Source organism: Carassius carassius, chromosome 11, assembly GCF_963082965.1.
Source record: "Carassius carassius chromosome 11, fCarCar2.1, whole genome shotgun sequence".
Taxonomy (NCBI): domain Eukaryota; kingdom Metazoa; phylum Chordata; class Actinopteri; order Cypriniformes; family Cyprinidae; genus Carassius; species Carassius carassius.
The window spans coordinates 33,286,677-33,300,583 of NC_081765.1; the positions used below are offsets into that span (position 1 = coordinate 33,286,677).

At 42.9% G+C, this 13,907-nt stretch overlaps 1 long non-coding RNA gene across 1 annotated transcript; it reads right to left on the reverse strand.

Moving 5' to 3' along the window:
- Nucleotides 1–10,546: 10,546 nt before the first annotated feature.
- Nucleotides 10,547–12,278, reverse strand: LOC132153230 (uncharacterized). The gene is made up of 2 exons (XR_009436631.1): nucleotides 11,842–12,278; nucleotides 10,547–11,557 (listed from the first exon to the last, which is right to left on the reverse strand). It is a non-coding gene; the product is annotated as an uncharacterized LOC132153230 (long non-coding RNA).
- Nucleotides 12,279–13,907: the final 1,629 nt, after the last annotated feature.

Sequence of the window (13,907 nt, forward strand, 5' to 3'; positions counted from 1 at the left end):
CTGCAATCTCATCTTTTGCCTTGGACTGCAGCACAAACCATCTTTTCTCACAGTCGTCGCCTTTCCACACCACCAGTGGAAAAGAGGCATTGATTGTTTGGGATATTGTGTCCCAGGCGCGCCTCTTGCCTTGGCTAGTGACAGTTGGGCCAAATTTTCCTCGTAACATACCTTTATGTTCGTTCACCAACTGGGCCAGCAGCAAACCTTGCTCCTCAGTCCAGTTCGGCTTGCGATTCCTTTTTTTCTCCAATTTTCTGTGTTTGTAGGATATTTGTTAACAAGCCTTCATAATTAGACCAGCCAGCAATCACAGACATTGATAAATGAGGGTAACGTGTTACCCTCGTTAAGACCACACTGAGTTGTAACGTTGTAATTTCTACTTCATTAAGGACAGCCCCTTGAGATAGGCCATCTTGTTTTCAATGGGGTCCATATGGGAGTGAAAGTACAAAATATGCCAGCTAGGATATTAATATGAGCAAATAAGACACAAATCATTATTTGAACAGGGTGTAATGAGCTTAAGTTTTGACATATTTTAGATTCTAATGTTAGGCTATAAACCCTACAGCTTACTATTCATTTTCCAGATATTTTCTTGAATGTGAAATATTATTTACAATTACAGTCTGCATAAGATTAGAGTGTATAATTATGTTTATTGATTTGAGGGTACATCCTTTGCTCATTATCACCAAAAGTTCATTTTCATCAAACTTGTAGGATCAACCAATCACGGCTTTTGAAATGATGACTCATACCTAGCAACCTCCTCACTAAGATAGGATTTCCCTTTCATAGGTCACTTCGATGCTGCGGTGACGTCACCACGTATGGGAACACCTTCGGTGTGACGAATGTCTGAAGCCCTATACCATCCCGCCAATCCTATTGGCCAAATAGCGCGTGGCACCGCCCAGTCATGCGTAGGCATATATATACCTGGTGCCGCGCGCCATTTACCTCAGATTTCATTCCTTCAGTACGAAGCGAATCTTCTGTGCCCTATTGTCTCGCGTTCTCAGCGAATCGTCACGAGCAGTATACTCCTCTCCGCGGACGCGATGAGTTTCAAGAAGTGCAAGGACCCGTGTACCAGGTACATCGTTCAGGGGGACACTCATGACAGGTGCGTAGTCTGCCTAGGCTTACACCACGCACAGGAGGCGCTTAGCGGCCTTTCTTCATGCCCCCATTGCGATGGCCTGCGACTCAGGGTCCTTCGCTCGAGGGTAGATGTGTTCTCCGATGTCGCCGTGTCTAACCCCCGCCACACCACTTCTGCGACTGCCGAGGCACCGCACGAGGTGATAGCTTGGGGTGACACGTGTGACATGGAGCTCGAGGACAGTTCAGCGATGGAAAATTACTCTCCACATCGCTCGCTCTCCCCTACCCTAATACACAGGAAAACTTTTGAACCTGTCGTTTTCTCCTGTGAGGATTTACGGCCCACACCGGGGGCATGTAGTGCCATCTCCTTCGGTTGTGACCGCCATGATGACGACGTTCTTTCCACTGCGGCCTCGGGGTCCGAGGACTTCGCGGCCGACACGAGCCCTCTCCCTCCTAGTGGACAGGAGAGGCGTGTTTCCCCCTCCTACAGTGAGCTGTTGGATGTGGTTTCCCGTGCAGTGGGTACATTGGGGCTGGAATGGGAGGTTGAGAAGGCCGAGGCCCAACCTTCTTCGAAGCTGGACGACCGTTTTCTAACTAGTCGGACACCTGCGCAGCCCCGGAGGCCTTTACCCTTTTTCCCGGACCTCCACCAGGAGTTTTCGAGGTCCTGGAAACAGCCGTTTGCGGCGCGCATCACGAACGCTGCGGCCGCGGATTTCGCCACCATTTCGAGCATGGCGAGTCACGGCTATACAGCGATACCGCCGATAGAAGAGACTCTCGCCGAACATCTTGCGCCTAATTCGGCCGCGGCGTGGAAGTCCCGCCCCCTCCTCCCCTCGAAGGCGTGTCGAGTCACGTCTAGCTTAGTGGGAAAATCATATATGGCCGCTGGTCAAGCGGCTGCTTCGCTTCATTCCATGGCGGTCCTTCAGGCCTACCAAGCGGAGCTGTTAAAAGGATTGGACGAGGGGGACGGCATTACACCTGAGGCGGTCAAGGAACTACGGCGAGCAACTGATTTGGCGCTTCGTGCTACCAAACATACTGCTCGAGCAGTGGGCCGTTCCATGGCTGGATTAATTACGGTTGAGCGCCACCTCTGGCTTAATCTCACCGATATAAAGGAAAAGGATAAATCTTTCCTCATGGATGCCCCTGTGTCTAAGGACGGTTTATTTGGAGAGGCGGTCACTTCAGTGGTGGAGAAGTTCACAGCAGCGAAACAACAATCAGCCGCTTTCCGCCAGCTGATTCCCCGCAGACCCAGAGAGGTTGAACGCCGTCAGGCGCCCGCGCGTTCTCGCTCAACCTCCTCTCACCGCCAGCAAGTGCCCTCTCGGGAAGAGCCTTCATCTATGGCGCCCCCTCGCAAGGACTGGGGCCCTAGGGTTGTTCCACCGGCTCAACAACGCCAGCGAAAAAGGTTGAACCTGAGTTCGACGGCCAAGGCCTCTCGTTCTCGGGCACATAACAGCAGCTCCTGATTTTTTCGCTGCCTGCCAGGGACTGTGCCCTCCGCTAGAGAGCGCTGTTGGACCGCTTTCGCGCATCCAACACTCTCATTGCAGTCCCCACGCTCAAACCCTGACTGTTTCGCCGCAAACAGCGCCTCGAACAGCATTGGAGCCAACTGTAACACCAATCGCTTCCTCAGACACTATGCACGATCCAGTTTTCAGAGCTCGAGGAGCGCTTCAAAGGGTCTTCATCGAACGGCCCGTCATGACGGCTCGCTCAGCCGCCGCTGTTTCGCTAGCGGCAGAGCCCGATGCTCAATCTGTTGGCCTAATTCCTGCCGTGGACACGTTTCAGGATTACGTACAACGAGATACAACGCCTGCTCTGCATATACTTCCCCTGTGCACGAACACCATGAGTCTTTCGTGCCCGGACATTTCTATGTGTGCAACAGCGTTGCAGGAAACGAACATGTTGAAACCGCTAATATTGTTTCGGGCCGCGTGGGAACGCTTGCCCGGCATTTCTCAATGGGTGTTACGCACAATTTGTCACGGATACACCATTCAGTTTCGGAAAGGCCCGCCCCCTTTCCGCGGAATTCTCTCCACGGTGATGAAACCGATGGACATGGCGGTGCTGAGACAGGAAATGTTAGCTCTACTGAGCAAAGGGGCTATAGAAGAAGTACACCCCTCTCAGATGGAGTCAGGGTTTTACAGCCGTTATTTTGTGGTACCAAAAAAGGACGGCGGATTACGACCCATTCTGGATTTACGCCGTCTAAATCTTGCTCTCAGGTCGAGCAAATTCAAGATGCTGACGGTAAAATCTATTTTGTCTCAGATTCAACCAAACGACTGGTTTGTCACGATCGATCTGAAGGATGCTTACTTTCATATTCAGATCATCGAGAGACACCGGAAGTTCCTCAGATTCGCTTTGGAGGGCAAAGCGTATCAGTACCGCGTTCTTCCCTTTGGCTTAGCGCTAGCTCCCCGTACATTCTCAAAATGCATGGACGCAGCTCTGGCCCCGTTGCGGCTCCGGGGCGTCCGTGTGTTAAACTATCTGGACGACTGGCTGGTGTTAGCGCACTCTCAGACTCAAGCACACTCTCATCGAGATATTGTGCTAAATCATTTACACAGCCTGGGTTTACGCACAAACTTCCAGAAGAGTGTATTAATCCCCTCTCAACGGATTACCTTTCTGGGAGTAGATTTGGACTCTCGCGCGATGACAGCAAAGCTTTCTGTCCCGCGCGCTCAGTCGATTACGTCATGCGTTCAGCACTTCAGGGCGGGTCACACAGTGACAGTGAGACTGTGCCTCAGACTACTAGGTCTAATGGCGGCGGCGCTTCCCGTGATTCATCTGGGTTTGCTTTACATGCGCCCGTTTCAGTGGTGGACGAAACGACAGAATATTTCACCCCGTTGTTCTCCGCATCGAACGATCTCGGTGACGCGGAGGTGTGTGATGTCGTTAAAGCAATGGACATCAGCCGAATTTCTCCTCACCGGGGTTCGGCTGGGAATTTGTGCTTCCCGAGAGACTGTCACGACAGACGCGTCTTTGACCGGGTGGGGAGCTGTTTGTCAGGGGCGCCCAGCCCACGGAGTGTGGACAGCGGCACAACGCAGCTGGCACATAAACAAATTGGAATTACTGGCGGTTTTTCTGGCTCTCCAGTATTTTTCGAGTCTACTGACCGGCCGTCATGTGCTTCTCAGAACGGACAACACTGCGGTCGTGGCTTATCTGAACCATCAGGGAGGATTACGTTCTCGCCCTCTGTGCAGACTGGCGAGGCGGATTCTTCTTTGGTCTCACGACAAATTTCTGTCGATCCGGGCTGTTCACATCCCCGGACGACTGAACTTCGGAGCGGATTTATTATCCAGGCAGACTCTGGAACAAGGGGAATGGAGATTACACCCCCAAACGGTGAATCACCTATGGCATATTTTCGGGGAAGCGGAAGTGGATTTATTCGCGTCGAGCACGACTACGCATTGCCCGCTATGGTTCTCCCTGAGCCCTCCATCACCCCTGGGTCTGGATGCGCTAGCTCACAGCTGGCCCAGGACCAGCTTGTATGCGTTTCCTCCGATTCGGCTGGTCCCAGCGGTATTATGCAGAATACGGCGGGACAGAGTGGGACAGCTGTTGCTGGTGGCTCCGCGATGGCACACACAGCCGTGGTTTGCGGATCTCATCAATCTGTTAGCGGGCTCTCCGGTGGAGATTCCCCTCAGACGGGATTTATTATCGCAAGCACAGGGACGGATCTGGCATCCCAGACCAGATCTGTGGAACCTGTGGGCGTGGCCTCTGAGCGGAGTGAGTTGATATGTCCCGGTCTTTCTGCTGAAACTACCGAGACTATACTGAACTCTAGAGCAGTTTCTACGAGACGCTTATATGCTTTCAAGTGGAAACTGTTTATGACATGGTGTGAAACTCATGATGTGGATCCAGTTTACTGCCCTGTGGCTTCAGTACTGGAGTTTCTTCAAGACCGTTTTTCGGAGGGATTGACACCAGCCACCCTGAAGGTTTATGTGGCAGCTATCTCAGCTCACCATGAGCATATAGGTGGTGTTTCAGTGGGTCGTCATCCACTGGTTTCTCGCTTTATACAGGGTGCGCGACGGTTGAGGCCTTTCCGCCCTGTGCGAGTTCCTTCATGGGATTTATCCATTGTGTTACTGGGTTTGTCAGGGCATCCGTTTGAGCCCCTGGAAACTGTATCGGATAAGCTCCTGTCTCTGAAGACACTTCTTCTCATGGCTTTATCCTCCCTTAAAAGAGTTGGGGATTTACAGGCTCTCTCTGTCTCACCCTCGTGCATGGAGTTTGCACCAGGCTCTGTGAAAGTGTTGTTGCGACCTAGGCCTAATTATGTTCCTAAGGTCGCGTCTAATCCTTTTCATTTTCAGCAGGTGGTCCTGGAGGCCTTTTCTCCTGCTGCGACAGAGTCTGGAGATCTAAGTCTTTGCCCTGTGAGGGCGTTGAGGACTTATGTGGATCGCACTGCCCCATGGCGTGAGTCTGACCAGCTGTTTGTCTGTTTTGGACATAAGAATAAGGGCCATGCAGTTACGAAACAGCGCATGTCCCATTGGCTGGTGGAGGCTATTTCCTTGGCCTATGAGGCGCGCGGGCTCGCTTCGCCCTTAGGAGTAAAAGGTCATTCCACAAGAGCAGTGGCTTCTTCTCAAGCCTTTCTCAGTGGATCTTCTATGGATGATATCTGTGCTGCGGCAGGCTGGTCCTCACCGAGCACTTTTATCAGGTCTTACAGTCTGGATGTGAGGATGGCCCCTGGCTCCCGGGTTCTCTCCGCTTGAGCAGATGCTTCCTTGGATCCAAGCTATCAGGTACGTCAGGCGTGATGGTATAGCGTTCCCATACGTGGTGACGTCACCGCAGCATCGAAGTGACCTATGAAAGGGAACATCTCGGTTACGTATGTAACCTTGGTTCCCTGAATAGGGAACGAGATGCTGCGGTTCTGGCCGTGCCGTACCTTGATAGTTTTCTTCCCTTCTCGTCATGAAATCTGAGGTAAATGGCGCGCGGCACCAGGTATATATATGCCTACGCATGACTGGGCGGTGCCACGCGCTATTTGGCCAATAGGATTGGCGGGATGGTATAGGGCTTCAGACATTCGTCACACCGAAGGTGTTCCCATACGTGGTGACGTCACCGCAGCATCTCGTTCCCTATTCAGGGAACCAAGGTTACATACGTAACCGAGATGTTTCCATCCATTCCCTGCTCAGAGTTCACTGAAAATGTTCTGGAATCACTTCTAAGCTAAAACTCCTGGCAAGGAATTTTTAAGTTAAGTTAGGAGCTCTTTGAGAGGATTCTCAGAATCTTTAGGGATACGGGCCCAGGTTTATTATAGTTAACTGAAAAAAAAAAAAGATATAATAACAAATATTTCAACTGCTTGACAAGGCAATATTTCTTATTTTAATTTAGTTTAACCTGAAGTACTAAATTAAACAAAAAAATACTTTAATTAAAATAAAAATGCAATATCTAAAAATAAAAATTCAGAACATAAATACAAACCTATATCTTAATTATACTCAAATAACACAAATAAAACACACCTGGATATTATGAAGTATAGATTTATATATCCATATCGGTCTGATTAAATTGAATAAAATAATAAACGTTGTTTATGTTTGTTGGTTTTTTTAAGAAATTAATACTTTTATTCAGCAAGGATGTTTTAAATTGATCAGAAGTGACAGTAAAGTCATTTATAATGTTACAAAAGATTATAATTTAAATGAACATTGTTCTTTTTAACTTAGTTTCTAGCTTTCAAAGAATCCTGAAAAATAAAGTGTATCACAGTTTCCACAAAAATATTGTGCAGCACGACTGTGTTCAACATTGATAATAATCAGAAATGTTTCTTGATCAGCAAATCATCATATTAGAATGATTTTTTGAAGATCACGTGACACTGAAGACTGAAGTAATGATGCTGAAAATACAGCTTTGATCTCAAGAAATAATTATAATTGAACAGATATTCCTGTAGAAAACACTTATTTTAAATTGTAATAATATTTCACAATTTTTAAAGCAGTTTTGATCAAATAAGTGCAGCCTTGAGGCGCAGAAGAGACCGAGACTGGTATGTATTGAGTAAACTCTCGTGCTTTCTTCAGCCATGAAGCTCATGCAGCGAGATCTGTCTGGGGTTATTCTGGTACTGTATCTTCATGCGTCACTCATGAGCTTTCAGAATGATTCTAATCTTCTCTAATCGGTGGAAGATGTGTGGTATTTTACCCAAGGTCATAAAGGATGTGTGGAACAGCGAGTCTTTACCTGGGACATTTTTTAACCTCAATCTGCCAAGCTGTGTAATTCTAGCCTGAACAAAAAGGCCTGAGACTGCTGGGAGATTTTGGAGAGTACTATAACAAGAAATGAGAGTTGAAATGGGGACAAAATATTCTACACTACATGATCTCCATTCTAACTAGAATAAGCTTGGAAGATGAACGTGAGAGATATTAAAATATCATAAGTGTTTTTTGAAGGTGTTGGCGCTTTGGTGGAGAGAGTATATTTTATTCATAAGGCACTTTTCATGAAGAAGGTACAAAATATGGCCTTGAACACTTAAAAATGAAGTAATTTTTCTTTTTCAGCTTATATAAAAATATAATAAAAAAAAAGTTTGATGAGATGCCTAACTTTCAGAAAATGCTGACCATTCACTGCACGAGGTCAAAGTAAATAATTTATAAGCTGTTTTATATAATATTTCGATGAGTTTTTATTTATTTATTTTAAAAGCACACAAATAAATATTATGTTTCTGGTAAAAAAAAAAAAAAAAGATTGGATAAGATACTGTAAAGAAAACAAAAACAAGAAAACATTTATTTATTTATTTTTGTCACAATGTGTGCTAATAAGAGAGGAGAAACAAATGAATCAATTGTGTCTATGAAAATATTTGTAATATTACTAGAATGCAATAAAAAATACTGAATGTAAGAAATTATTTTTAAAAAGCATGACAGTTTAGATTTAGAAATCTCAAGTAGGGATACGTTTATATGTAGCTTGCAAAATATTTTGTTAGAAGAATAAACGGCCACTTTCAGAAGAGCTAAAATTAAAGTCGTTTAATAAAAGATGAAATTTGGCAATGTTATTTATCTGAACTGAATCGACTACATATAAAACTGAATTTGTTTCATAGTGAATTTTGCAACATTTTCCTCTTTATTAATGTGAAACTGCTTTGCAAATAAAACTGTATTGCATCCACCTTATTTAAAAAAAAACACCGAGGTTTTCTGGACAAGACTTTCAAAACATCGGCAGCTAGAAAAATAATAAAGTGAGGTAAACTGTTAAACAGTTTGCTCTACAAACCAGTCTGTTTATGAATACATTAATAAACTAAAAGTTTGCAATAGAAAAAAGCATAACTGGCTGTTTGTACAACTTAAACAACGGGACGTCTCGTACATTCAATTTAAAGGATTAGTTCCCTTTCATTCGGTCAATCCAAGTCACATCGGTGACCGACGAATTGGGTTCTCGCTTCGAGAGACCAATGTACTTTGAGTGTTAATTAAACAAGCCAATGCACATCGGCATGCAATGATTGCATCCATATTGCAGGAGACATTTGCCTGGACACCTGTGGCCAAAAGTCTAATGCAACAACACACAATAAAAAGCAAAGAGAAATGGTTACTAACTACATCAAAAGTAAATGTACTGAAGGTGGCAGGTGTATAGCTTCACTTCTAAAGTATTTAAGTGTTTCCAGGTGGTCTGTCTTGCAGGTAACATCCCTCGAGAGACGCAGCTGAATGCAAGCACTTGGCCTGTGTAGAGACAATAAGGTCAAATTAGTACTCAATGTATTACATTTTGAATATATTCCAGATGCAAGTAGTAATAAGACAGAAGATATGATTGAAAATGTTTCTTTTTTGAGACCCCAGGAGCCCCGATTCAGACCCAGAACAATAAAACCCACAGAAGAGGTGGGAGTTCAAAAGAGGAATCTTTATATTACCAAACTGCAGGGAGAGGAATAGTAGATATAAGTCATGATCTGCAAGATTAACCACAATCTGATGTGATCTGACCACCTCAGAGAAAACCAGTGTTGAGCTGCTGCAAGAGCTTTAGAAGCACAGCAGCTGTGGTCAAAGAGTTCTCGTGTGTTCTGATTGGTGGAGGATTATGATGAGTGGATAAAGACTAGAGCAATCAAATAGTGAGAGAGTGATCTGCTCACCTGGTTATGTTCGTGGATGTCTCGACGTGGAAAGCAGTTCGGAATGGAAATATTGATATTTTATTTGTTAACAACATACTTTTCATACCTTAATTTCAGTAAATGTTATGAAGTTCGGTTCAACATTCAACATTGAAGTTCGGGAGTTCAAAGCGGGTTCGCGAATCATTTGAGTCAGTTTGGAAGTTTGGAGCAAGTTGGCGAATCATTTGAGTCAGTTCGGGAGTTCTGAGTGGGTTCACGAATCATTTGAGTCAGCTTGGGAGTTTGGAGCGGGTTCGAGAATCATTTGATTCAGTTTGGAAGTTTGGAGCAGGTTCGCGAATCATTTGAGTCAGTTTGGGGTTCGCGAATCATTTGAGTCAGTTTTGGGGATCGCGAATCATTTGAGTCATTTCGGGAGTTCGGAGCGGGATCGCGAATCATTTAAATCAGTTCGGGAGTTCGTAGCGGGTTTGCGAATCATTTGAGTCAGATCGGGAGTTCGGAGCGGGATCGCGGATCATTTGAGTCAATTTCGGGAGTTCGAAGCGGGATCGCGGATCATTTGAATCAGTTCAAGAGTTCGTGGCGGGTTCGCGAATCATTTGAGTCATTTCGGGAGTTCGGAGCGGGATCGCGGATCATTTGAGTCAATTTCGGGAGTTCGAAGCGGGATCGCGGCTAACTTGAATCAGTTCGAGAGTTCGTAGCGGGTTCGCGAATCATTTGAGTCATTTCGGGAGTTCGGAACGGGATCGCGGATCATTTGAATCAGTTCAAGAGTTCGTGGCGGGTTCGCGAATCATTTGAGTCATTTCGGGAGTTCGGAGCGGGATCGCGGATCATTTGAATCAGTTCAAGAGTTCGTGGCGGGTTCGCGAATCATTTGAATCAGTTCAAGAGTTCGTAGCGGGTTCGCGAATCATTTGAGTCAGTTTCTCCAGTGTTGCCCAACCAGCAAAAACTCATTGAAAAGACGTCATTGGCAGACGTCTAAACAACGTTAAAATTTAGTTGAAAAGTGAAAGGTGAAAAGACGTCTATAAAAAGACGTCCAAATTACGTTTAAATGTGGTTGAAAAGTGAAAGTTGAAAAGACGTCTTTTCAGACCTAATTACAACTGTGAATTATTTTTTTCATATTCCTAATTAGTGAAAATAAAACAATTCACAGTATATTGACACATTTATTGACAAATGACATCTTTCATGTAAATTCTTTATCACATCTTAAGCCTCCTTTGATTAAACAGACCGTAAAAACAGTAATATTGTGAAATATAACTACAGAAATAATTTTCTATGTGGATGCATTGTAAAATGTAATTTATGCCTGTAAACTGAATTTTTAACACAATTACTCCAGTCTTCAGTGTTACATGATCTTCAGAAATCATTATAATATACTGATTTGCTGCTCAAGAAACATTTCTGATTATTATCAATGTTTAAAACAGTTGTGCTGCCCAATATTTTGTGGAAACCATTACATTTATCAGTATTTTTTAATAGACCTTGCAAAAGAGTAGTATTTATTTTGATTTTTTTATCAATTTAAAAGTCTTTACTATAAACTTATCAAATTAATCCATCTTTCTGTGTAAATATAATTTTTCAAGATAATAAACTATGACCAATTATAACCACATTAGAACAACCAATAATTTAAATTCTGTCATTAATTACTTACCCTCATGTTGCCTTAAACCCATAACACCCTTTTGTGCATAACACAAATTAAGATTTTTTTCACAGATGCCTTGTGTACGCAAAAAACAACAACAGCAAAAAAAATCTATTCAGAAATTATGAATCCCCAATGGATTTTCACAAAAGCACCAAAGCGCCAGCTCTCATGCAAATGCAAAACTGATGCATCATGGTGCTCTTGAGAATGCATTATTTTATAAATAAAAAAAATTCTCAGATTTCATTAAAAAGTTCTGCATTTATGTTTCAAAGATGAACAAAATTCTGGCTTGGAACAACATGAAGGTGAGTGAGGAAAATCTTTGGTTTAACTAACACATTAGGTAAATGGGTTCCCACAGGGGCACCAGTAGATCTCTGCCTGATCTCTGTTCTTCTGCTCCTTGCTCCATCCCAATTCTGGATTAATGAGCCACACCAGATGTTTCCACTTTGAATGCTTTAGCCTCGCTGTTTTTTCTCCAGCATCTAAAGTGAGAAAGAAAACAGTAACTAAAATGTAAATTAATAATACAAAAACAAAGGTTGTCCTTGTCCAAAATGTACAAATTAAAGTGTACTCGTTCTTCATGAGGGATTATTAACTAATCAGTATGTCAGGGGTTGTCAACTCTGGCCCTTAAAGTGAGACTTAGGTCTCTGCAGAGTAAAAGTGGGCGTTTATGATTTAGTGTGGGTTTTCAAACTGCTAGGTGTTTCTAAATCATGCAATCAATATGATCCCCCTTACCTAACCCCACCCCTAAACCTACCGTCACTATGACGTCAGCCAATCAGGTATCATGGTCTAAAAACACCCTGATCTGGTAACTCCCATTACTTTCCTGCTTGGCTTAAGGACCACTGTCATGCAGAGTTTACGTCTCAATCAGCTTCACAGTTTGCCAAGTTGTGAATATATTGTGTACATAAATTCAGGCACTGGTAAGCACTGTGGCTCACTAAACACTGGTGGCTATTTCTGTCCTCATTGTACAACATCACTACTGACATTAATGCACAACAGTAAAACTGATATCTTTCTTTTAATGCTATTTACAGCACATTATGATAAATACTTTATTGCATGTATGTGCAAGATTTAATTCATAAATTAATTGGAAATGTTTACTAGATTAGACATTACCTGTCTAGTGATATGTTTATGCTGAAATATATTATTGGTTTGTGTTTTAAAATCTATTACGTGTAATCTATGCTTAATTGGGGTTTGAGCTAAACTCTGAAAAATGAGAAGACAACAAATAAATGCACTGCAGTGGTGGGCATAAAATATTTATTTTAAATACATGATAAATCTGACCCTTAAACGTTTGAATGGTAGTGTATGTTTGAGGTATTACTTACTAGTCATATGTTTCATAATTTCTAAAAATGTTCTTCAGCTGGATACACGCATGGCCATCAGCATGGAAGAATCTAGAACATAAACAATCATCTCATTCTGTCAATCTGTCAAATCCAACAATATTTATTATACAATGCCAGGTTTATTATAAATAAACTATAGCAGAGGTGAAATGCAGAAAAGAAAAATAATTTACAGATAATACAAAAAAAAAAATTAAAAGAAGAATAAAGTTTTAGGTTTACTATCCGATTAATACTCACAGTGTGGACATCAAAATAACTAACAGGCAAACAAACACACACACACATATTATGAAAATATTATATAAACACACACATATATAAGAAAATTACAGATTCATGCTGATGTAGGTGAAATATATTGTGAAAGATGCATATAAAGTTACCTCTTGTAGCTAGCATTACGGTTGAGATGCTAACGGACTTTTTCTGAAGACTGACCATTTCTATAAAGTACATTTTCAACGAAAGCGTGTCATTTACATGAAAGAAAGTTTCAGGGAAACTTTTATGTAATATTTGTGTAATTTAGGGATTAAATTTACCTGAAATTAGTGAAAACAACCACGAGAGACAGCGTCCGTTCAGCTGCTTGACCCCCAATTTCCACCAGGGCCGGTTGCACCAGCTGTGCGTAAGTTATAACTTAGCCTAGTTTTGACGTAAATGGACACTAAGTTACGACTTACGGACTACTAAATATTTTTGCGTTGCACCATTAAACTTAGTTTAAACGTAACTATACGTTGTAACTAAATATTTACGGAAGCCTCGGTCCATGAATAACGGTCGGAATAAGACGTCAGCCAGATTAGATCACATTGATGAGCTCGTATTTGATCATGAAGAGCCGCAAGTTCGTCAACGAGTTTTACGAGACAGACATCATCCGTTGGATATTTATGATGATGTCGACATATATGCTCGTTTGCGCTTTAAAAGAGAGGGCATAATGCGGATAACGGACATGATAGCGTCTGATATTCAGCACGAGACAGACAGAAACGGCGCTCTCTCCCCAAGCCTCTCTGCTCAAAGCCTTTTGCATTTATTTTGTTTGTTATGTCCTGCCAAATCTCACCTTTTTTCCGGTTTGTGACAGATGAGTTTAATTTGCTTTCAAGGATTGTTTTGTTTTCTTTGTATCCATCAATTAAAATAAGAATTTCTTCATGACAGAGATTTTTCTTCCTGTTTCTTTTCTCCTCCATGTGTGGGATAGATATTTTCAATTAAAAGTGTAATGTTTTGAGTTCGATAACGTGTGCTTTAATATCTTTTTTAACTTTCAGTTTAGGCCAGTCAAGAATGAGTTTCAGCTGTTCAGACTATTTCCTATGAACCTATTAGAAGGCTTGTGATTGGGTTAAGAAAAATGACGTCATTCTATGCGACAACGCATTACTTTACGGAGAGCTTACGACCTACTAGCTACGTTCTGCCTTAA